The following is a 24,077-nucleotide window of genomic DNA, read 5'->3' on the forward strand; positions in this document are numbered from 1 at the left end:
GTCTTCTCTGCCATTTCTAGTTCATGTACATTTTGTTGTGTTAAATGGCCCCAAATATCAGTCACTGCTACTGTCCACATAGACGTAGAGTGCAGGAACCTATCATTAGAAATCCTGCGTTGGGGTGCTTGGGTGGCTCAGTTGGTTGAGTGTCCAAATTCGGCCCAGGTAATGATTTCGCTGTTCAGGAATTCAAGCCCCGCATTGGGCTTGCTGCTGTCACCATGGAGCCTTCTTCAGATCCTTTGTCCCCCTCTCTCTCTGCCCTTCCCTGCACTCTCTCTCTCTCAAAAATAAATAAAATGTTAACAGTTTTTTAAAAAAATCCTGTGTTACTAAATATAAAGTAAGCTGTTGTGAATTACTGTTTTGATGATTAAGATTCATTACTCAATAGCAATTTAGAATTCAAAGTCAGATGAAATAAAAAACATCCACTTATTTAATAAACATTTAATGCCTTTTATCATAATATTTACTCACGTAGAAGTGAATAGTGCACGTAACCTTAGATAGCTACAACATTGTCCATAGTACTTGTTTTTGTCATAACATAAAAATTAGTTCCTAATCTTTATGTTCCTAATCATAACAAAGATTAGTTCCATAAAACTGCTATAAGTGTAGTTTTGAATGTTTTAAATCCATGGAAGACAGCTCAAGTATAAAGGACAAATAGAGAAACGGGAAAAAAACCTGAACTATTTTGTGATAATAACATGTAGTAAAACAAAGAATGGCAACTTTTCATTCATGAATAAATGGAAAGCAGATCATTTGGAAGCAATGTAAGGGGACAGTTTAAGTGCAGTGATGTTTTGTGCTCAGTGTATAGGGTATAAGCCACAGAGCACTCGTTGGAACTGATGAGGCCTGGCCTTTCAATGCATTCAGCATCAGAATGAGAACAGTGATGCTAGCTTTTAAAAAGAGGATGAAGTTGTAGAATTTAGGTGTTGACAGTAAACTTCCCCTTAACAAATATGCAACCAAATGCTTGCTTACAAGGCATGCAAAACTACCACTCCGATCGTCTACGTAAATGTTAACATCTACTGCTTATACCTCTTTGGTCTCTTATGTTTTTAACTTTTGTTTTTGTACTTTTAAATCAGGTGATTTATCTTCTTAATTCTTGACAGTACTTGAATTGACAAGATGTCCAATGTCTAAAAAAACAAAGAATCTTTTATTTGTGTTATTGCCTTTTTCTAGTTAAGTATAAAAGACAGTTTAGAATCCTTGAGCCCTACTGATTGACAGGTTTGTTAAGGTATGTGTTTCTGTGTGTGGAAGAGGGATTATCATTTGTTTCTACAAAGGGAAGCATGTCATTTAACTAGGTCAGTAAACAGGAAGATTTTATATGAGTTACCCGGAATGTCCAACTTTAGTAGGTAAAAAAAAAAAATGCCAGCTTAGAAACGACAAAGCCTGTGGATCCATCATGAAGACAGCTGAAAAGAATGAATTGGCCACATCATGGTTCAGTTTGGCAGCTGCATGAAGAAATACATGTTGTTACATTTGTTTCAGAAAGAAAAAGGTTCACTTAATGCTTGTAGAGAATGACAACTTTTGTTGTATGTTTTCACTTTCCAACTTTCTTTTTTAGAACACAAAGTCCTTCAGATTCAAAAATGGAAGGTCACTGAATCAAAAAAAAATTGATAAGCATGAACAATTAAATCTATCAGTGAGGTATTATGAATTGCTTTATATGGGAATAAAGGGAATCACATGTGCTTTCAAATTCCTTCAGAGACTAAAATTGCTACTCCGGTCTCAATTCTGAGCTATTGGGGCAATAACGCATATGTTTTTTACTTAATGGATATACAGGTGAATGTTTTACATAACCAATTCAGTACTGAAAGAATTATGTAGTAAAGGAAACAGAAATATCTTCTATTTTGAAAGCTGAAAACTGACTAAAGAGGTCTATTTTTTATCTTGTGCAAATATCTGTAAATTAACAAACAAATGTGTTTCTTTTAAATTCTGTGATAAAATAATCATCTTTATATGAGACACATAATTGTCTAGGGATGCTATAAAACAGGGCTGTTTTTAATATTTTACTTGGTATATAAAAAACCTGGAACATATTCCATGAAAAAATTGTCTCTGTTTTTCATATGTATGAATCCATAGCTGAAGGCAAATAAAGTTTGTTTTGTGTTGATGTCTTCACTCTCTTCTTTTCGACAACATTACATTCTGGTCGGCTCTAAATACGTTATTCTGTGGAGGATTAATCTTATATCTCTGGGTCAATAGAAAGCTTTCTGGTTCAAATGTTTATTTCACAGTTACTTTATTGAAGACAGGCAATGCTTTCTGTGATGCCCATGCCGGTGAAAACCGGAGAGAGTGTTAGAGAAAAACATTGCAACGGTGAAAGTGGCTAGTCCCTAAACTAATTAGACAGTTAATCATATTAAGGCACTGTCACTAATCTAGGGATTAATAGCACTGTTTCAGCTTAGATGAGAGGTCAGTATAATTCTTGGCATTAGAATCAGCTCTAGCTAATGAGAACCAGTAACTTTTACTAAAAAAATAATTCTTAACTTTGGGTTCAGTGTAACATTATTTTATTAACACCCATGAGTCTCTAAAAGAATTGCCTTAGAGTCCATAGTTTCCCCACAATCTGTCACAGTGTAAAGCATAAGATATGCTTGATGTTTGTTCAATTCAAATATTAGACAATAGGAAGTTAAACAAAAAATCAAAGATCTATTTTTTAAAATGATTATATAGGTCATGATATTAATATCTGATAAAACAGGCAATATACAATGAGAAATGGAAGAAAATTGAATTTGTTATGGTTTCTTTTAAAGATAATTATTTATCAGAGGCCGCCATGAGAACATTAAAATGTTTATAAAGATGCTTAACAACTTATTGCACATGGGATAATTTGCCATTTGGATAAGATTTCTTATCATTCATAACTGTTCAATTTTCAATTCCTAACTAAGAGTAACACAAAATATGTGCATTTGGCAAAAAGAACTCATTACCAAATCTTCTAATTACCATTTCTGGAATGATTTTAAAAAAACGTACATCATCACCTCTAGCATTTTCCTTGATGACGGGTAATCACATTAATCCATGAATTTTTATACTTTATCCAGTCACTTATTGTTTTACTCACACATTAATGAAACTCCTATGCGCTATAAACTTTTAGATACATGAACATAGTGGAATTTTTCATTTAAAAAATCTGTTAATTATTATTTTAGATATCTAACACTAAATTAAATACAGCCACACCCTTTCACACAAAATTATTTGCTTCTTCTTAATCTTTCCAAAAATGTTTGTAATTATAGTATTAGATTTTTTTTCTAAAATTCAATTCATTGATTTTACTTTTTAAGATTTACTTAGGGATAGTGTGGTATATATTGCAAAAGAGAAGATAAATTCAATAAAATATAACAGATTAAAGTGATTCTATATAATCCCTGTTAAAATCTAGACAGATTTTGTGTAATTTTAAAAACAACTTTGAATAGTCAAAAATATTTGATACTTTATACATAATAACAGAAAGTTATTTTGCTACATATAAACTTAGACACTGAAACTTCAGAGGTTTCCAAATGCTATTCAAGGGGACCAGTTATATATTAAAAAATGATCAGAACAATTTTTAAAAATGTAATTCCTGGACTGCGCTCCGGATTTTTAAACGATTCTTTAAATTTTTTTAAGTTTATTTTTCAGAGAGAGACAGAATGTGAGTGGGTGAGGGGCAGACACAGGAATCTAAGCAGGCTCTGAGCTCTGCACTCTCCGCACAGACCCCCATGGGTCTCAAACTCACAGAACTGGGAGATCATGACCTCAGCCCAAGTTGGACACTTCACTAACTGAGCCACCTAGGCACCCCCAAATTTTAATTATTCTTAAGAGTTCTGATTTCCAATCAGCTTGAAAAATTATGGTACTATTTACTCTTATAACCTCTTTCAAATTAAAATTCTATATAACTTTAAAATGTTTTATTATATTTGTCGAAATTCACTTTTGCATACATTGTTATTGTTCATCTTCTCTTAAAGAAGCACATGATTATAACAATTTTTTTTTTAAATCAGCAATGATTTGATTAAATATTCATGCAGACTGTGTCTGGACTCTCATGTAGGTAGGAGTAAGAATGCCTGGCTTCTGGAACAGTGTACATTAAGTGACTCACCTGAAGAAGACCAGGTGGGTTGCCTGGGATGCAGGTGGGCTCGGGCCCAGGGCCACAGGCCAACAGAGCCAGAGACCTCTACTTGGCTGGGCCCAGGTGGCCAGCATCATGGCCCTGTTCAGTTCAGGAACTGCTTCACCCTGGCCTACTTCCCCTACTTCCTCACTTACAAGTACAGCAGGCTGTCCGAGTACAACACCTCCTGAAAGTGTGTGCAGCCTGGGGTCACCCACCTCCTCATGCAGCTTTGCAAGATGGTGTTCCTGGCTACGTTTTGTTCCCACCTAGGAAGGTGGCATCTATGACTTTATTGGGGAATTGACCAAGGCCAGTGTGGATGTGACAGACCTGATAGAACTAAACCTTGAGATGTCACAGAATGCAGGCAAGGGGGAATACAAGATCATGGTTGCTGCCCCAGGCTAGACCATCTCCAAGCTCTTTATGTCCCACTGTGCTCCCTTCTGGGTTGGAGCCCCGGGCTTTGAGTTTGGCTGGAAATATATCCATATGAACACTGACTCCAAAATCAGTTTGGCCCACTACATCATCGCATCTGCCCAGGTCTGGATGATAACACGCTATGACCTATACCACAGTTTTCTGTGAGCAGTGCTTCTACAGATGTTCCTTAGTGTCTATAAGGGCTTTGTAATGGAGACCTTTGTCCACCTCTGTTCCCTGGACAGCTGGACAGCACTGCTATCTGGAGCAGCAGTAAAAGGGCTGCTAGCCCTCAGCACACTGGTCTTCGAGGTTACTGTTGTCAACAGGCATAGGTGTGGTTTACCAGACATTCACACACCCTTGCCCTGGCTCCAGGTTTCAGTGAAATAAATAGTATTTGGAAAGTTAAAAAATAAAGATATATCTATATCTATATCTATATCTATATCTATATCTATATCTATATCTATATCTATCTATCTCATGTGAGAGTCTACTATCTGTGAAAATACTGCAATGCAATAATCACTTTGTTTACTAAATTATAAATATAAGGGTGTCTGGGTGACTCAGCCTGTTAAGCTTCAGACTCCTGATTTTGGAGCAGGTCATGATCTCACAGTTTGATGCATGGGTTTGAGCCCCGCATGAGTCTCTGTGCTGACAGTGCAGAGCCTACTTGGGATTCTCTCTCTCCTTCTCTCTCTCAAAATAAAAAATTATAAAAATATGGGCACCTGGGTGGCTCAGCTGGTTAACCATCCAACTTCGGCTCAGGTCATGATCTCACAGTTCGTGTGTTCAAGCACCATGTCGGGCTCTATGCTGACAGCTCAAAGCCTGCTTCGGATTCTGTGTCTCCCTCTCTCTCTGCCCCTCCCCCTCGTTCACTCTGTCTCTTTCTCAAAAATAAACATTTAAAAAATAAAAAAATTATAAAAATAAACATATTATTTATTCATAATCTACTTTTATATACATATAACTGGGCCTGGCTGGGCTCTCCCTAGAATTGTTTTCTATTTGAGAGAAAAAAGCTAAAGAATTGGCTGCCTGCTGGACTCAGTCGAATAGGTCAATATATTTTGTCTAGATGTCATCATCTTTGTGACTTTTAAAGCAAATTCATTAAAGGGGCGCCTGGGTGGCGTAGTCGGTTGAGCGTCCGACTTCAGCCAGGTCACGATCTCGCGGTCCGTGAGTTCGAGCCCCGCGTGGGGCTCTGGGCTGAGGGCTCAGAGCCTGGAGCCTGTTTCCGATTCTGTATCTCCCTCTCTCTCTGCCCCTCCCCCGTTCATGCTCTGTCTCTCTCTGTCCCAAAAATAAATAAACGTTGAAAAAAATTTAAAAAAAAAAGCAAATTCATTAATTATTGATTAATAAGACAACTTGACATAAATGGGTACATGTAGGGATTAGAGGGAAATAAGAGTTACTGTTATAGTTATTTTGGCTGCATATTATATAATAGGGGAAATGCTTCTTGAAATCAGCTGATGGGGGTTAGAACCAAGCAATCAGCTTTGATGAACTTGGGAAAACTGTATAATGTGGATCTTAATAATTTCCTTAAAAAAATTAAGTGAGGCTTACATGTGAAAACATATAAATGATCTAAAATGGATTTTGGCATTTAACCATCACTGTCACATCATACAGGCAGTCTGCTGTTGTCATCTGTAACTGAGACAAAACCTGCAAACCTGATCCAAGAGGAAATGGATGCCGTAGCTCAGTATCATCAATGTCAGCTTTAGGGCAGAACGTGCTTCAACATTTTGTGACTATTGTTATGTCGTCAGTGAGGAGAACTTAGAATTGTTTCCATATATTTATCAAATGATGCCAAACAGTAATGTTGGTTTAATGAATATTTAACTGTGTAATACTGGTGGCAATAATTTCACATTGCACTTCTCAAGCACAAAGATGGCTTAAAAAAAAAAGTTGTCTTGAAGGCACCTGGGTGGCTCAGTTGGTTGAGCATCTAACCTTGCTGATCCCAGGGCTGGAGGATCGAGCCCCGCCTCTGACTCTGTGCAGAGTGTGGAGCCTGCTTAAGATTCTGTCCCTTTCTTTCTCTACCCCTCTTGACCACTCATGTGTTTTCTACCTCATAAAATAATTTAAGTAGTCATCTTGAATTATAATGTATTTAATACAGATATATTTAGAATTTATGGTTTTCCTTGACAGAAAAAAGCAGATTGCTATATTTGGACATTTGATTTGGACATTTGACTACCACATTTTTATATCACTTATTTTACTTTTATTTTTTGTTTTAATTTAACTTGCATATTTATTTTAGGTTCTAACTTAATGTGCTCCAAGTATTTGCTAAAAACATCTAGTTGAAATCAAAAATTTCACGTTATTTTTAAGAAAAGGTGTTTTTTAACCTCATAATTAGTACCAGAATGAATTTAGTCACAATATTCCACAATCGGAAATAATTATTTGATAGTGGGTAATTCATCTTTGAGTCAAGTAAGAGATTTGACTCATTCTCTGTTCTCACAATACTGTATTCCTCCTCTATATCTCAGTGGGTACAAGGAAGATATTCAACTTTGTATGTTATCAGAGAAACTCCAAATTAATTCTTCAGGCTATTGCCAATGAGAAAATATGGGAATGTGAAATAAAGGTTATTACTGTGACAAAGAGGAGCTCTGAACATTGATAGCCATTTGGGTTTAATATTGTTAAATGAGGCCACATTACTGCTATAACAGTTGGCTGTCTAATAAGCTGGAATATCTCATCAGGAATATTATAACAAGATGTGCTCTGAAGGGTCTGTTGGAAAACAATAGCTTGAAATAGCTCATTTAAGGTTCAGTATCCTCTCATTTGCCTCCTCTATATTGTCTCTTTCTGCAGGGTTAGCAATGAGAACGAAGCATCACATGCTTATCAGTCTCTGGCACCCTCACTTAGTCAGGGTTTTGATTAGTCCCCAAAGAAAGTATGTTTTACCAGAAGATATCCTGATTATCAACAAAAAGAAGCAGGATGGCAAATGAAGTTGGGAGAAATTGCTCAAATACAGAATGGATATATAAAACCTATCAATTCAGTGACATTTCAGAGTCTGTTAAGCACTGGCCATCAAAGCACTGGGTATGTTGTACTGATAGATTTAGTGTCCATTCTCAAGGCTTTTGTGAATTTAAATCTTTTGAATGTATCTCTATTTTTTTAAATAGAGGGTCTTTTAATATAAAATTATACCATTTGATTTCATACATACATATATATGCACATATATATAGTTATATATTTTTATTTACAATTTAGAACAAACAATAGCAACTAATTTTAAGTTTTCCCTTTAAATTTGGATATCGGGTTTTTTTTTTTCAGAATAAAAATATACTCCTTGTAAAAACATGCCTTTTAGGTAAAATTCTGTTTGTAGGACTACAATTTTGAGCCATTTTTACAATGTTCCAGATTACAGATTTCTGTGCAATATGAATTAGGAAAAAAATATAAAAATGTCAGTAACAATTATGACACTGCCATGGATTTGGTAAAAATCTTTTCATTGAAAAGTTAGATGTAATTTCAGTGACTCATAGTATGCTCTTCAGGATTTATATTCCATTACCTCTTCCAGGTTACTTTACATAAAATCCTGCATATTATAGTAGTGTGCAAATTAAGTTTCCAGAAATCTAATACATAGTGTATTTCTACTTTCAAAGATGAACAAAACCCATGCATTAAAAATGCATGCTATTCCACTGAAATTTTAAGAGGTTTTTCTTTTTTGGTGTGTTTTATCATTCCCCAAAGTGCAGTGAAGATGTTTGGTTTGAGATTAATAATCTCTCTCGCATTTGCAAGACTGCTTTAAAACTTCCTAGTGTGCAATCTTCAAATTTTGTTGATACGTCCTTGGAAGAATGCCAGATTTGCATAAATTAACCAAATTAATCATCTCTGACTCACTGACTCGAACCTGAAACTACTTATTCAGTAATATTTGAGGGCCTACTGTGTGCCAATTATGTTTAGCACTGAAGATTCCAGATACATAGAAACGGAAACAGCCCTTTGTTCTGATGGATCTTCCTGCTATTAGGAAAGAAGACAGTGAATGATCAAAATAGCACACTGATGAAATGGTGATTCCAGAGTGAAAAAAAAAACAAAAACAAAAATACAATTAGATGAGGGTATATTACAAATTGTTTAAAAAGTTTCTGAGAAAGTGATGCTTGAGTTGATATCTAAAGAATGAATGGCATTTGACTGGGTTAAGTGCCAGTGGACAGTGTGCAACTGGAAGCATTTCAGAGGGAAAATTAGGACAAAAAATCCTGTGATGTGAGGAAGCCATAGTGCATTTGATCTACTTAAGGAAGTCTGTGCATCCTTGGAGCAGAGGAAATGGAGACTGAACTTCTATGGAACTTGCAAAAAGTATGGTTATTAAGCTAAAGTGAGAATGAGACAACTCCAGAGCAGAACTTGTAATCATGTGTTTGGGGGTGTAGTTTGATTTTTCCCCTAAAATTGAAGAGATGTGAGCATTTCTGTAGGTTAATGAGACCGACAATGTACAGAGACTGATACAATGCATAAGAAAGATGAATATGATTGTTAAGATAAATTTTCCAGAAAGAAGATAAAAAATAGAATCCAAAGAGAAGATGGAGGGCATGACTTTTGAAAGAAATAGGATTAATTCTTCTTTCATAACAGCAGAGATGGGAACTTGGTGGATTCATGGCTACTGTTCTTTCAGGACAGTGGGCACCAAGCCTATTGGCTTGACGTCCTGACTCATTGTCCTGGGGTGACAGGAGTCTAGCCTGTGAACTCCCTGCTCATGTGGACAGGAGGTTGCTAAACAAAGAAACTGCTATTTTATGACTTGTCTGCATATTTTCTATAGAGATAAAAATGTTCAGGCCCATAAATATTGACTCTGATTCTAAGTATGTCTAGCATTTCATGGTAGGACATTAAGGGTTAATAAGATACTATAATAAGATACTCACTGTTTAAAAAAAAAAGCATATATTTTTAAAAATGGCCATTCCCCCTTGAACTCAACATTTTAGTCACATCCTTTCTTTCTTCCTGGATTTATTAAATATTTGAGGTAATGACCAGTGCTGCTTCTATGGCAGTTTTGATTTATGCTAAGGTACTAAAAATTATGTTCCTTCAGGGAATGTCACTGAAATATAGTGCTGCTTGAAATGTATATGTAAAAATAGATTTAATTATATATAGATTTTGTTAAAAGTTCAAGGTGTAATTGTTGTAGATTATATTAAGAATGACACAAACATTAAGAACTATTTAAGTTATAGGATAGGAATTGTTTTAATAATATTTTTTAAAATCAAAGTTCAGTAATTGTAGATGGTGATAATATCATTTTGTAACTTATTCTCCCTTGGTAGTGATATAAAATTCATAATAAAATTGAAAGCGTATTTATTTCTAGAGTGAAAGGCTTTAATTTTAAATTAAGTGTATCAGAAAATGTTATTTTCTCTTTTAAGCTTTGTCAGTACAGTATAGGAGTTTTTTTTTTCATTTCTCCATCATACAACCATCTTTATACAAACTGCCAGTTTTTACAGGAACCAGAAATACAACTTTTATGCATTTTTGCAATATATTTAGAAAACTTTTTTGGAGAATATAAAATCTCAAGCAACCCTAACACAAAGACTTACAATGTTACCAGGATATGTAATTAGGATATATATTTAAGATCAGTTAAAATGTTTTTTAGGGTAACATTTCAAATGATATTTACATTGTTTAACTGCTTCCTCTAGAATTGACTGATCCCCTGAAGTCTATACTCTCACAGGCTGGCCTCCTCTAACACTCCATTGAAACAAATTCCTGCCCAATACTTAGACAACTGGTACCCTAGCCAACTCCAAAACTCGAATCCCAGCATCATGAAGAGATCTTTGCTTCCCCAGCAATGATTGTTGATGTGATGAGTCTTTCACTGGCTTACTATATCCTATAGCTATCCAAAAGTGCTTGTATTTCAGGCCCTACATCATGCTATAAAAAGCAGGGGTGGGGTGGGGAGCTGAATGCTACCACCTACCAAAATAACTAAGCTGGCAGTGAATTAAATTATAGCAATTCATACCAAAGCAGAGTCAAGGACTCAGATGCATGAGGTGAACTCAGATGAATAAAGTCATAAATGGAGAAGAAATAACTGATACCACAGAAAAACAAATAATTTTAACAGGATATTATGGAACATTATATGCCAACAAATTGGACAGTCTAGAAGAAATTGATAAATTCCTAGAAACAACCAAACTTCCAATACTGAATCAGGAACAAATAGAAAGTTTGAATAGACTGATCAATAGTAAAGAACTTGAAATATTAAAAAAAAAGAAAAAGAAAAAGAAAAAAAAATTAACAAACAGAAGTTCAGGAGAAAATGGCTTCATAGGTGAATTCTACCAAATATTTAAATAAGAGAATATACCTATTCTCAACTATTCTGAAACATAGAAGAGGAAGGAAAACTTCCAAACTAATTCTGTAAGGCCAACATTACCCTAATAACTAAAACAGAAAAAGACACTCTAAAAAACAAAGAAATTAAAAAAAAATACTGGCCAATAACTGAAGAACATAGATACAAAAATCCTCACCAAGATATTTGCAAAATGAATTCCGTAAAACATTAAAAAATCATTCACCACAATCAAGTAGGATTTTAGGTATGCAAGGTGGTTCAATATTCACAAATCAATAAATGTGATACATTTCATGAACAAGAGAGAGGATAAAAAAACATATGATCATCTCAAGACTGCAGAGAAATCATTCAACAAAGTACATTCATTCATGATAAAAACTCTCAACAAAATAGGTTTAGAGGGAACAAACTTCAACAAAATAAAGCCCATTTATAAAAACCCCACAGTTAATATTTTAACTATTTGCAGGGTACATGGTACTATGATATAGAAAACTCCAAAGACTCCACTAGAAATCTACTAGAACAGATAAATTAATTCAGTAAAGTCACAGTACGTAAAAGTTACATGCATAAATCTGTTGCATGTCTATATAGTCATAATGAAGTAGCAAAAAAGAGAAATAAAACAATCCCATTTATGATAAAAGGAAAAGGAAAAGGAAGAAATTACTTAGGAATAAGAGGGTCAAAGACCTGAACACTATAAAATACTGATGAAAGAAATTAAAAGTGACACAAACAAATGGAAAAATATTCCATGCTCATGGAAGAATATTATTGAAACCAAAGAAATCTACAGATTCAATGCAATCCCTATTGAAATACCAATAGTAGTTTTAACAAAACTAGAACAAATAATCCTAAAATTTGTGTGGAACCAAAAGACTCAAAAAATATTCAAAGCAATCTTGAGAAAACAGAACAAAGCTGGAGGTATCACAACTCAGATTTCAAAATATACTAAAAAGCTATAGGAATCAAAACACCATGGTACTGGCACAAAAACAGACACATAGATCAATGGAACAGGATGGAGACTGCAGAAATAAATGCATGCATATATGGTCAATTAATCTAGGACAAGGGAGGCAAAAATAAAAAATGGGTAAAAAGGCAACAACAACAGCAAATAAAAAACCACAGTCTTTCCAATAAATGGAACTGGAGCTACACGCAAAACAATGAAAGTGGACCACCTTCTTTCACACACAAAAATGAACTCAGAGTAGATTAAAGATATAAATTTAAGACCTGAGACTATAAAACCTCTAGAAGAAAATACAGGCAATAATTTCTTGGACATTGGGGTGCCTCAGTCTGTTAAGTGTCCAACTCTTGACTTTGCTCAGGTCAAGATATCATAGTCCATGAGATCAAGCCCATGTCATGTTCTGTGCTGACAGTTCAGAGCCTGCTGGGGATTCTCTCTCTCCCTCTTTCTCTTACCCGTCCCTGCTCCCATGGGTACACACACACTCTCTCAAAAATAAATAAACTTTAAAAATTTAATAAATAATTTATTGGACATTGGCCTTAGCAACATTTTTCTAGATATGTCTCCTAAGGCAAGGGAAAAGCAGAAATAAACTTTTGGAGCTATGCTGAAATAAAAATCTTTTGCACAGCACAAAAAACCATTAACAAAATGAAAAGGGAACCTAGTGAATTGGAAAAGATACTTAAAAATATTTGCAAATTATATATCCAATAAAGGTTAATAACCAAAACATGTAAAGAACTTTACACAATACAAACATAAAGAAAACTGATTAAAAAATAGGCAGAGGACCTGAATAGACATTTTTTCAAAGACGACATCAAGATGGCCAAAAGACATATGAAAAGATGCTTAGCATCAATAATCATTAGGGAAATGCAAATCAAAACCACAATGAGATACTACCTCACAAAACCACATGAAATAGAATGGCTATCATCAAAAAGACAAGAAATACCAAGTGTTGGTGAGGACATGAAAAAAAGGAACCCTTGTGCACTATTAGTGGGAATATAAATTAGCACAGTCATTGTGGAAAACACAATGGAGGGTCATCAAAAATTTAAAAATTAGGGATGCCTGGGTGGCTCAGTTGGTTTAGCATCTGACTTTTGATTTAGGCTCAGGTCATGATCCCAGGGTCCTGGGATCAAGCCCCATGTGGGGCTCTGTGCTGAAGGTAGAGCCTGCTTGAGATTCTTTCCCTCTGTCTCTTCCTTTGCCATTCCCCTGCTCACACTGTAATTCAAAACAATAAAAAAAAAATAGAAATACCATATGATTCAGTAATTCTACTGGAGATTTACCCAAAGAATATGAAAATACTAATTTGAAAGGATATATACACCCCTTTGTTTATTAAAGCATTGTTTACAATAGCCAAAATATGGAAGCTACCTAAGTGTCCACTGATAGGAGGATGGATCAAGAGTATGTGGCATATATTATTCAGCCATAAAAAGATGAAATTTTGCCATTTGACACATGGTGAATGGACACAGAGAATACTTTGCTAAGTAAAAGAAATAAAAGAAAGACAAATATCGTACGATTTCTCTTACATATGGAGTCTAAAAACAAACAAAAACAAAACAACAAAAAATACAGGTTGTGAGGGGAGGGGAGGAGGGATGAGTGAAATAGACATAGAAGATGAAGAGATACAAACTTACAGCTATAAAATAAGTCAGTGATGGGATGAAAAGTACAGCATAAAGAGTATGGTAAATACTGTAATAATATTCAGTGATGGTGACTACACTTTCCGTGAGCACTGAATAATATGAAGAATTATTGAATCATTATGTTGTATACCTGAAACCAATGTAACGCTGTATAGTAATTATATTTCAAAAAAAATTCCACACCTCCTCAGCTCCTGGAATCTGATATCAAGCCCTTCCAGATTTGTGGGAGCCACCCCAGAGTGCAATAGCTCAGGGGGTAGGGATCATATACCTGCTACTCATCCTGTTTCCCCAATTGAGTGGTTTCCTGGCAAGTCATAAACATGTGCTGCCTCTCCATGTTCCTCATATGATCAATAGTCCCCATCTGTCTCTCTTTAATTTACCAAGATATTTTCATATGTTCTATCACTCTGAGTGACCAAATAAATTGAGCCAAAGTAGTGCAATGGTGCTAAAAGGTGAGAGACATCTACTATGATTGTTCAAAAAGGACATGAAACCTGAGTTTTTATGGAAAAAAAAAGTACACAATAGACAGTGTTAAATAATTAAATGATGTTCTTGTCCCCAACCCTGCATGCATATGTATGCATATGTGTGTGTGTGTGTGTGTATATATACATATATATACACACACACACACATACATATACATATATACATATATATGTATATGTATACACACACAAATTATATATATATACATATATATATATATATATATATATATTGTCTTTTTGGAAGTGAGGTGTTAAGCAAGACATATAATCTGCAATCACTGAATCATACAATAATGAATACACTATCATTCTGTGTTCTTTCTCTCTGTCTTGTCTGCCTTTTCTAAATAGGCTTGGATATGAAAATATCCTTTCCCATCTCCTTGGCAGCCAGTTGTGGCCTGAGAAACAATTATGGTCAATGAGATACTTCCGAACTTCTGAGGATCCTCTGGAAAACTTCACTTTTTCGGTTAAAGAAGCAGATTGCCAGGGCTCTATGTTTATCACTTTATTCTGATCCTTAAGATGAATGTGTTGCCTGCAGACTGAAGTGATGATGTTATTACAAAGGCAAGGCAAAGGAAATCTGATTCTAACTTAGTTGACCTAGAGAACTAATTTGAACATTCAGCTTCTTTTGAATTTCTTATGGGAGGAGGGATATTACATCTATATTTTTAAGTTACTACTGGTTATATTTTCCATCTCTTACTGCTAAATTGTGTCCCAAATGACACAGGTATTAAACTGTGTACTTTCTTGATTAGCTTTCAACTTGATGAATGGCTAAAGATTTGTTCCTGACAATTTACAGGTTATTCCTTTGTCAGCTTCTTTTGCAGCATGCATATTTTACATTAAATTATCAGGATATCCACTAAAATATTTCATGTTAATTGTTCAAGTTAATGTTTATAATGCAAGCAGTACCTTGTATATGCAGTTTTACAGATATCTGCATATATATAAAATGAGTATGTAAAAGTTTTATTCACAACATAAAAATCAAATGTAAAAGATGAATTTTAAACACTGATCAGAAAATTATGAAACAAAATCATTTTTATCTTAAAAGAGGCCAATAATCTAACGGAAGTGGCTTTGCCACTGCTAGTTAGCGATTTTATAACACAATCCCAATTCTATGAAGCCGTTACAAAAACTTCTTTTGTAGTATGCTTATAGATATTAACTCATTAAAACAGAATCCACTGGACTCTCAGGCATTTGTAATTTTTCCAAGCAATCCATTTTCCTCACTCTATGTGAATTCATAAGAAGTTGATATGTCAACATTTTTATACGTCGACTGGCTTTGAAGCTTGGCTCTGCTCAGCAGCGATTCAGATAGTGCTAAATTGAGTTGTTGTCACATGAACAGTAAGGCATTTGATATTTCTACAAGAAATGGATCTTGAAAAAAGTATTATGTCACACTTTCTTTCCTATTTGTGCAGAAGCAAACAGAAACCTTATAAACTTACCCAGAATAGGATTCTGTACTAGATTTTTCTTCAGAACTAAAAAGCTTCAGTAACTCTGAAAGACAAATTTCTGTGTGAGAAAGTGTTAACCATAACCCAGACTCATTACTAATACAGCAAATATTTACTGGGCTCCAAACGTGTATCAAAACTATGTTTTCCCTTCCTAGCCTCTATTGTCTGTTGGAGGACAGGGAAAAGGAATCAAGCCATTGTACATTCTCCAGCAGCAGGAGGCTTTAGGAGCATACAAAAGGGAGAGGGATCCATTGTCAAAAATGGAGACTAGAAGTTAGGTGGAAGAAAGGGAATGAGAGAAATGAATAGACATGGGTGAGGAAGCAAAGAAATTTAACTTATTCTGGCAACTGCACAGTATTTAGTTGAATATTTTACCTACATGAAGGGAGGATAGTGAGAGATGAAGAAAGGGCCAGGAACAATTCATAAAAGTCTTTATATATTATGCAAAGAAGTTGGACTGTACCTATAGGGCAATGGAGAACCATTAAAAAGTTTTTTAAAGTAGGATAGAATCAGGCTTCTATCTTGAAATAACACTGTGGTCACAGTGGACAGCTTGGCTTTTAGATGGGATGGAATTTGGAGAGACTAAACTAGGGGCAGAGATGTCAGTTAACAGACTGTTACCTCAATTCTGGTGATAGAAAGTGGCCACCTAAATGAAATGAGTATCAAAATAAAAATTTGTGAATGGATTTGAAAGCTGAAGGGAGAGGAAAATACGTGAATACTTATTTTCTCTGTGATCTAGATCACAAGTTAAAGATGGTAGAAGATAATAGATCAGTCAGATGGAAAGATTGATGTGCGGAAAAATGGAGAAATAATTGAGTAGTCTGTAATGTTCTTATTCCTGTCATCAAATGTAATTTTTCAGGTGGGATTTTCTGGTACCTTTTTTCCCTGAATACTACCTAATATTAAAAATGTCATTTATTTTTGTGTTAAACGTATATCCATTTGGAGACCTCCCTGGTGTCAGGCATTCAGCCTTTCACATAAATTTTTTCCACTTAATCCTCAACAACTATGTGTTATAAGAATTTTTTTCCATTAAAGCAGAGTCTTGCCCAAATATACACATTTAGCAAGTGCCAGAGGAGGAACCTATATACAATTTTCCAATTCTAAATCCTTTGTACTTAGAAAAACTTTCTGGTTGCTAAAATAAGTTTCCTCTTTTGAAATACACACACACACACACACACACACACACACACACACACACACATACACACACAAAGATCTACGACAAGATAAAGAAAAACATTATATTTATATCTCATTTGTGAGAGCTCTAATTTTCATGCTTATCAATATCTCTCATTGGGTAAGGTGTCAGAGAATTTTTCATTAAGTGAGAAATCTGCGAGGGAACTCTAAAATGCATAAATAAACCAAAAATCTGGAAATCTCTGTGTTAAGTTAGACAGCAGCATATGGTTCATAATATTTTTAAAGGAATTATAGCAAAGCAGCATTGTTATAACTCCACTCAGGTATCAGTTGGGTGCAATACATTTACTTTTCAAAAATGTTACCAAAACCATCAATAATGATTTAGAATAACAAGAAGGGAAATTATGAGACTATTTTCTTTTCTCCTTCTGTGAAATGATCAACACTTTACTTAACATTCAGTTTGTAATTCAACACACACCGAATGTGGTAGACAACACTCTCATACAAGTGAAGACTCTTACTTCCCTTTCCAATATAGACAGACACACTGGCAGTGTCACATATGCTGAAGTAACTCATAATTGCCAGTGGTGTTGGAGGGTTTCATGACCAATGCTCAGAGACTGGGTACTTGAAAAAATGAATCAAACCTAGGCAACAGATGCCTTCTTTATTAGTATTTTGATCATCCAGGTTCATTATGCTAATGTTGGGTCCATTAGCATTAACTCACCATCTGACTTACCTAGCAGTTAACTTCATTTTTACTTTTGTTCTGTTAGTGTTGTGGAATGTCAGAAGAGAGACAGGTGGAGAGAAACAGTGCTAGATGGTGAATCACAGTCTTCACAATATTATTTTATGATCCTAAATCTAGCCAACTGCTCTAGCATGGTACTTAAAATCTTTAATCTCTTTCCTTCTACTTGGTACCATTTATAGTTAAGATAATTAGAGTTTAGCATACTATCTTTTGTACTGGCCAATTTCTTCTACCCTCTCAAACTGAATAGTTATCCTAGAATTTTTTTGAGATTTAAATTTAAGTTCTAGAGTACATAGATAGCCATTAGATCTGGCAAGAGCTGGTCTTAAACAAACATGAAGTTAGTATGCTTATTCTAACATGGAAGGATTTTAGGCCATTGTACCAAAAACACTTTCTCCACTGGCTCCCAAGAGCACCTGGTATATCTGGCACTAATTTGTTAAAGCATCTATGTACGTTGCAACCAAGGCACACTTTTGCACAGTCCTAGCATTCGAGAGAACTTAACCATTCCAGCGTAGATGGCGCATTCGTAAAATTCCAGATATATATTTACCTAGTGTCTTAAAAGCTCTAGTCAAGGGGACTGTCACTATATACATATATATACACACACACACATATATATATACGTATGTGTATATATACATATATATACACATACGTATATATATATACGTATATATATATACGTATGTGTATATATATGTATATATACACATACGTATATATATGTATGTTTATATGTATACAGATGTATACATGTATATACATACATGTGTATATACACATATATACACGTATATGTATATACACTTAGATACTTATATATGTTTATATATATGTAGATACGTGTGTCTACATATATATACATGTATATGTAGATACACGTATATACGTATATATTTATATATACGTAGATACATGTATCTACGTATATATGTATATATGTGTATATACACGTATATACACATATATACGTGTATATACATGTATACATGTATATGTAGATACACGTATCTACATATATATATACACACATACATATATGCATATATGCATGTGTGTATATATATACACATGCATATATGCATATATGTGTGTATATATATACACATGCATATATGCATATATGTATGTGTGTGTGTGTGTGTGTATATATGTATATATACATATAAATTTATTCATTTATATTTTTTTTTTTTTTACTTAAGTAGGCTCCATGCCCAGTGTGGGGCTTGAATTCATGACCCTGACATCAAGAGTCCAGAGTGCATGCTCCACTGACGGAGCCAGCCAGGCATGCCACAAAATAATTTTCCTAATTATGAAATATTTCTAATGTTTAGAAATATGATCTTTGTACAGAGAAAAACATTTCTAACTCTAGTTTTTCCAAAATCTTTATCTTGACTCTTTATTAAATCTTTCTGAAATCCTAGTATATACAATCATGAAATTTTTCTTCTTTCTCCATGGAAGTAAGGGAAAGAAAAAAATACATATTCAATTTTAGAAGTAGAGACTACATTTGAAGAAGTTATACTAATTATAACCATGAGCCCAAATTTTATTCACTTAAGTTTTTCAGTATCTGAAGCAGTATAATTCAGTCTATAAAAGCTCGGGCTTGGGACTCAGATAACCTTACTCTTGTAGGTTGATTTTTCCTTTATTACCTGTGACCTTAGAAATGACTTAGATTCTTGCTTCCACAGTCTGTTTAACTTGAAAAAAAAAAAAACACTAATACATACTTCAGAAGGCAATTAATGTATTGATGTATAAAGCTTGTTTGTAACTTAGTTCAAATTTACAACTGAAGTATCATAAAATATGCATTAATGACAAACACATATTTACATTTTCTACATAGTTCACCTGAAGATGGGTTCCAGTGTAAAAATTCATGAAACCATCATAAACTATGATCTTCTGGCTACCAGTCAAAAGTGATTATCACCCAAAACAGATAAAAGTCTTGATTAGCAAGGAGTTAAACACATGTATGATGAAGCACTACAAAATCAGAACCATTAAAAAATATACTCCTTAATCTGGTATTTTGTACCTAACATTTTTATGGTATATAAAAGATGATGGTACAGTTTTTCTGTATAAAATGATCAATATATATTGAAATATATAAATATCGAAGAAATGCTAAATTCTGAAATCCTTCCTTCCAAAATCCCATAATTCCATATCATGCAGAGAAGTTTTCAGTTTCAAAACAACAACCTCTTAGGAGATGCTTTGTAAAGTGTTGCAATTTAGATTAAGAAAATTTGATATGTAATCATTTATTCAAAAATGTGGTTGTTTCTGTGTCTTGCTCTTTTTAGCATTGTGGATACCTAAATAAAAGACAAATCTTGCCTTTGAAAAGTTCAGTCTTATGCCAAATATTTATGAAAAGGAGATTGGCAATTACTATGTATTTAAGTAAAATGGTTAAAACCTTATTGTATGCTTAGGAAGTGATAATCCAAATGTTTTATGAATATTTACTCAATTATGCTTCAAAAGGAACTTAGAAGATGGGTACTCATTATCATTCGTTTATAGATAGAAACAAAGAGACAGAAAGATTAAATTACTTGCCCAAATCATACAGAAAGAACACATTAGAATGAGGCTGTGAATTCCAAGGTGAAAGGTTCAAGACTCTAGACACTAATCGCTTAATTAACACTATGCTTGGAATGATAAAGGACAGTATCAGATACCTATGATCACATATGGCAGAACACATACTTGAAACACTGGACATCAAAGATCTATTCTTGGGGATTGCAACATATGAGATGTAGTTGAAAAAGCAACTTAGTTAAAGGCAAGGGAGGAAGAGATTAAGATCAAAGGACATTGTGGCCCAGGACATTGAGTCTTAGAAAAACTTAAGGTGTAAATAACCTATGTTTCTGACACTATAAAACAGGGACAAATAAATGACAGGGCCTGGAAATAAACACTGTACTACATACTTGCAAGTTGCTAAGAGAGAAAAATGTTCTCACTATATGCCGACAAAAAGGTCAATATGTGAGGTGATGTCAATTAGTTTATAATTTATTCAACAAAAATTTATAAATATGATGCTGTATCCACTTGAATATGTTCATAAGTATCTCTAATGTGGAAGGTTTCTTAATTGACTGCAATACTCATGAAATTTGGTTAAATTGTCATGATTCACAACCTAGTGCCTATGATATTTATCCCATTATAAAAAAGAAGCATCAGGCGCCTGGATGGCTCAGTCGGTTAAACGTCCGGACGACTTTGGCTCAGATCATGATCTCGCGGTCCCTGGGTTCAAGCCCCGCATCGGGCTCTGTGCTGACAGCTCAGAGCCTGGAGCCTGTTTCAGATTCTGTGTCTCCCTCTTTCTCTGACCCTCCCCTGTTCATGCTCTCTCTCTCGGTCTCAAAAATAAATAAATGTTAAAAAAAAAATTGGAAAAAAAAAGAAGCATCTAGAATATTTCAAATTTTCCTTTCAAGAATTCAAATTTATATGCAAATATTGATGTGACTATTAGGATAATTAAATATAATATACTAACAATAAGGACAATTTCTCCAAATTAATATTAACAATTTATAATTTATATATTTATGTTGTAAATTATATTAAAATGGAGCACAGATTGTAAGATTCAATAAAACCTCCTAAGGTAAAATGTGTGCTACTTTATTTCCATTATAAATGATGTTGGGAACTGCTCTAACCACTGCAGTGAACAAACTGTCGTGTAGTTATAAAAGGGCTTCCATATTGAAACCCATTTTTAGAATGACATTGCATCTTAACCTGAATGTTCTCCAAATAGGCACTCATCTTTTGGCTTTACTTTACAAAATAAGTATCATACCTGTTCTCTATTAGTTAAAAAGAAATTAGAGGTTATAGAAGAGATTAGATGTGCCTCTGTAAATCAGGATGAAAACCTTTTAACTTTTTCATGTTATAAAATTGTCAGTTCAACACTTGAAAAGTGTTTCCCTCTAGTTTTAAAATGCTGCAGTGTCATCCACTGATTATAACAGGGTAATTAATATATTCAATTAAATGTAAGGTTTGGGGGGGCTAATATTTGATTCTAGGTCATTCAGTACATACACATGCACCTATTTCAGCCCAAACAGAACTTCAGTCCAGAGAGAAGTTTTGTTTTTGATTTTTGGGTTTTTTTTATCCCCTTATTCTTTATATTGTTGCCATGGCTTCCCTACCTAAAGTTAGTATTCTTTAAAATTAGAGTATTGATTCCCAGATTTCAATGCCATTGTTTTATCTTTTCAACATGTGAGGTTACATGATTTTTTTTAGGTTTTTCCCTTTTTCTCTACTTTTTCTTGTCCTGTTTTATCTATGAACTGTTTTTTTTTTCCTTGCTTAACCAATGAATGATAAACTATCTGCTGAATCTGATTCTTTTCACATTGATAGATGAATAGAAGGGTATGTGCATTCCCACATATATGAAGAATGTCATCTATCTGCTGACATTTGGAGCAATATGGGAAGATTAAAGGAAATATTATATATGCCCTAAATTCATAAAGTTTATGTATCTTTGGAAAATGTGTTTTAAGTTTTTTAACTCTGCAATAGACCATTTTAAAAAGATAAACAAGTGAGGGGCATCTGGCTGGCTTCGTTAGTTAAGTAACCGACTACAGCTCAGGTCATGATCTCGCGGTTCTTGAGTTGGAACCCCACTTCGGGCTCTGTGCTGACAGCTCAGAGCCTGGAGCCTTCTTCATATTCTGTCTCCCTCTCTCTCTGCCCCTCCCCTGCTCTCTGTCTCTCTCTCTCAAAAATAAACAAACACAAAAAAAAGATGTACAAGTGAAAGGGTGACAAGGGGGTGGGAATGATACAGGTGTGGTTTTACAAGCATAACATGAGGAATCCTTGTAGTGTTAGACTGTGCATTATCTTGACTGTTGTGGATACAAAAATCTACCAGGTAACAGAGGTGTATGGAACTTCATACATGTACACCTGTGTGCAAAAATACACAAGAATAAGTAAAAGTGAAAAGATGTGAATAACATTAATGGATTCCATCAATGTCAATATCCTTGTAGGCCATATGGTCAAAATAATCATCACCAACAAGGGTCATTTGAGTATTCTTCCTTCAGTTCTTCAAGCTTCCATAAGCATGGTTATGAGAAATATGATTTGAGAATATCATATTCCTTTAGTGGTTTGGGTGCATTTAGAATTATGTACAATTCCTTAATATAGCTTACAGGGTATTTCAGAACATAGCACGTTTCTGGACTGCTTCAGATCAATTTTCTACATTGCTTTATCTTATAATCAATATTAAACTTATTTTAGTTTCTGGAATGTGTCATGTTTTCTTTTCTCTACATTTTTTTATAAAGTATTCTAACAAAAATCTTCATACTCCTTTGGAGCTCACTGTGAGTCTAAAATTTCTTTTTACCCGACTCCCCTTATTTATAGCTTCTCTGTAATGAAAACCTAAGTGCTTTCCCTGGTCTAGGTTTTAATCACCTCCTCTTGACCACACTGGTGAGGGAGAGATTCCCACTGTAGGATTATGTGGATGTCTGAACACACAACATCCAACACTGGACAGATGAAGGCAACAGAAGTTTATCAGTCACAGGTACTCACAGCTCAAGGACAGAGGACATTGCAGACCATGTAGGAACACAGGACTGCACTCGGGAACAGAGTAAACACAACAACAAGGGACTGTGTGAGTCAGGCTTTGTAGGATCAAGAGGTGAAAGTGCCCCTTTATTTCTATGAGAGGATGTGATTGGCTTGCTTGAATAATTCTGCAGGCCGGCAGAAAACTGAAACCTGGGATAGTAGGAACTACAACCAGTCCATGTGACCAGGGTATCTTCTCCATGGGAGCAGAGTAGGGAAGAGAACTTGTAGTTAGGTTAGTCAGGGTCTTCCTAATTTTATCAGATTGAAAGGCATAACAACTTATTATATACTCAATAAAGAAGTTTTAATTTTTAATTTTTAATTTTTCTTTCCCTCAAGATCATTCTACCTCTTTGAAAAGGCCACTCCTGGGGCGCCTGGGTGGCGCAGTCGGTTAAGCGTCCGACTTCAGCCAGGTCACGATCTCGCGGTCCGTGAGTTCGAGCCCCGCGTCAGGCTCTGGGCTGATGGCTCGGAGCCTGGAGCCTGTTTCCGATGCTGTGTCTCCCTCTCTCTCTGCCCCTCCCCCGTTCATGCTCTGTTTCTCTCTGTCCCA

The 24,077-nt window shown here is 34.7% G+C and overlaps 1 pseudogene; it reads left to right on the forward strand.

Annotated features, from left to right (window-relative positions):
• Positions 1 to 4,340: 4,340 nt before the first annotated feature.
• On the forward strand, positions 4,341 to 5,059 carry LOC121037908 (transmembrane protein 147-like; annotated as a pseudogene).
• The last annotated feature ends 19,018 nt before the right edge of the window (positions 5,060 to 24,077 follow it).

This window comes from Herpailurus yagouaroundi, unplaced genomic scaffold (assembly GCF_014898765.1).
Source record: "Herpailurus yagouaroundi ecotype Mexico unplaced genomic scaffold, PumYag 164, whole genome shotgun sequence".
NCBI classification, from domain to species: Eukaryota; Metazoa; Chordata; class Mammalia; order Carnivora; family Felidae; genus Herpailurus; species Herpailurus yagouaroundi.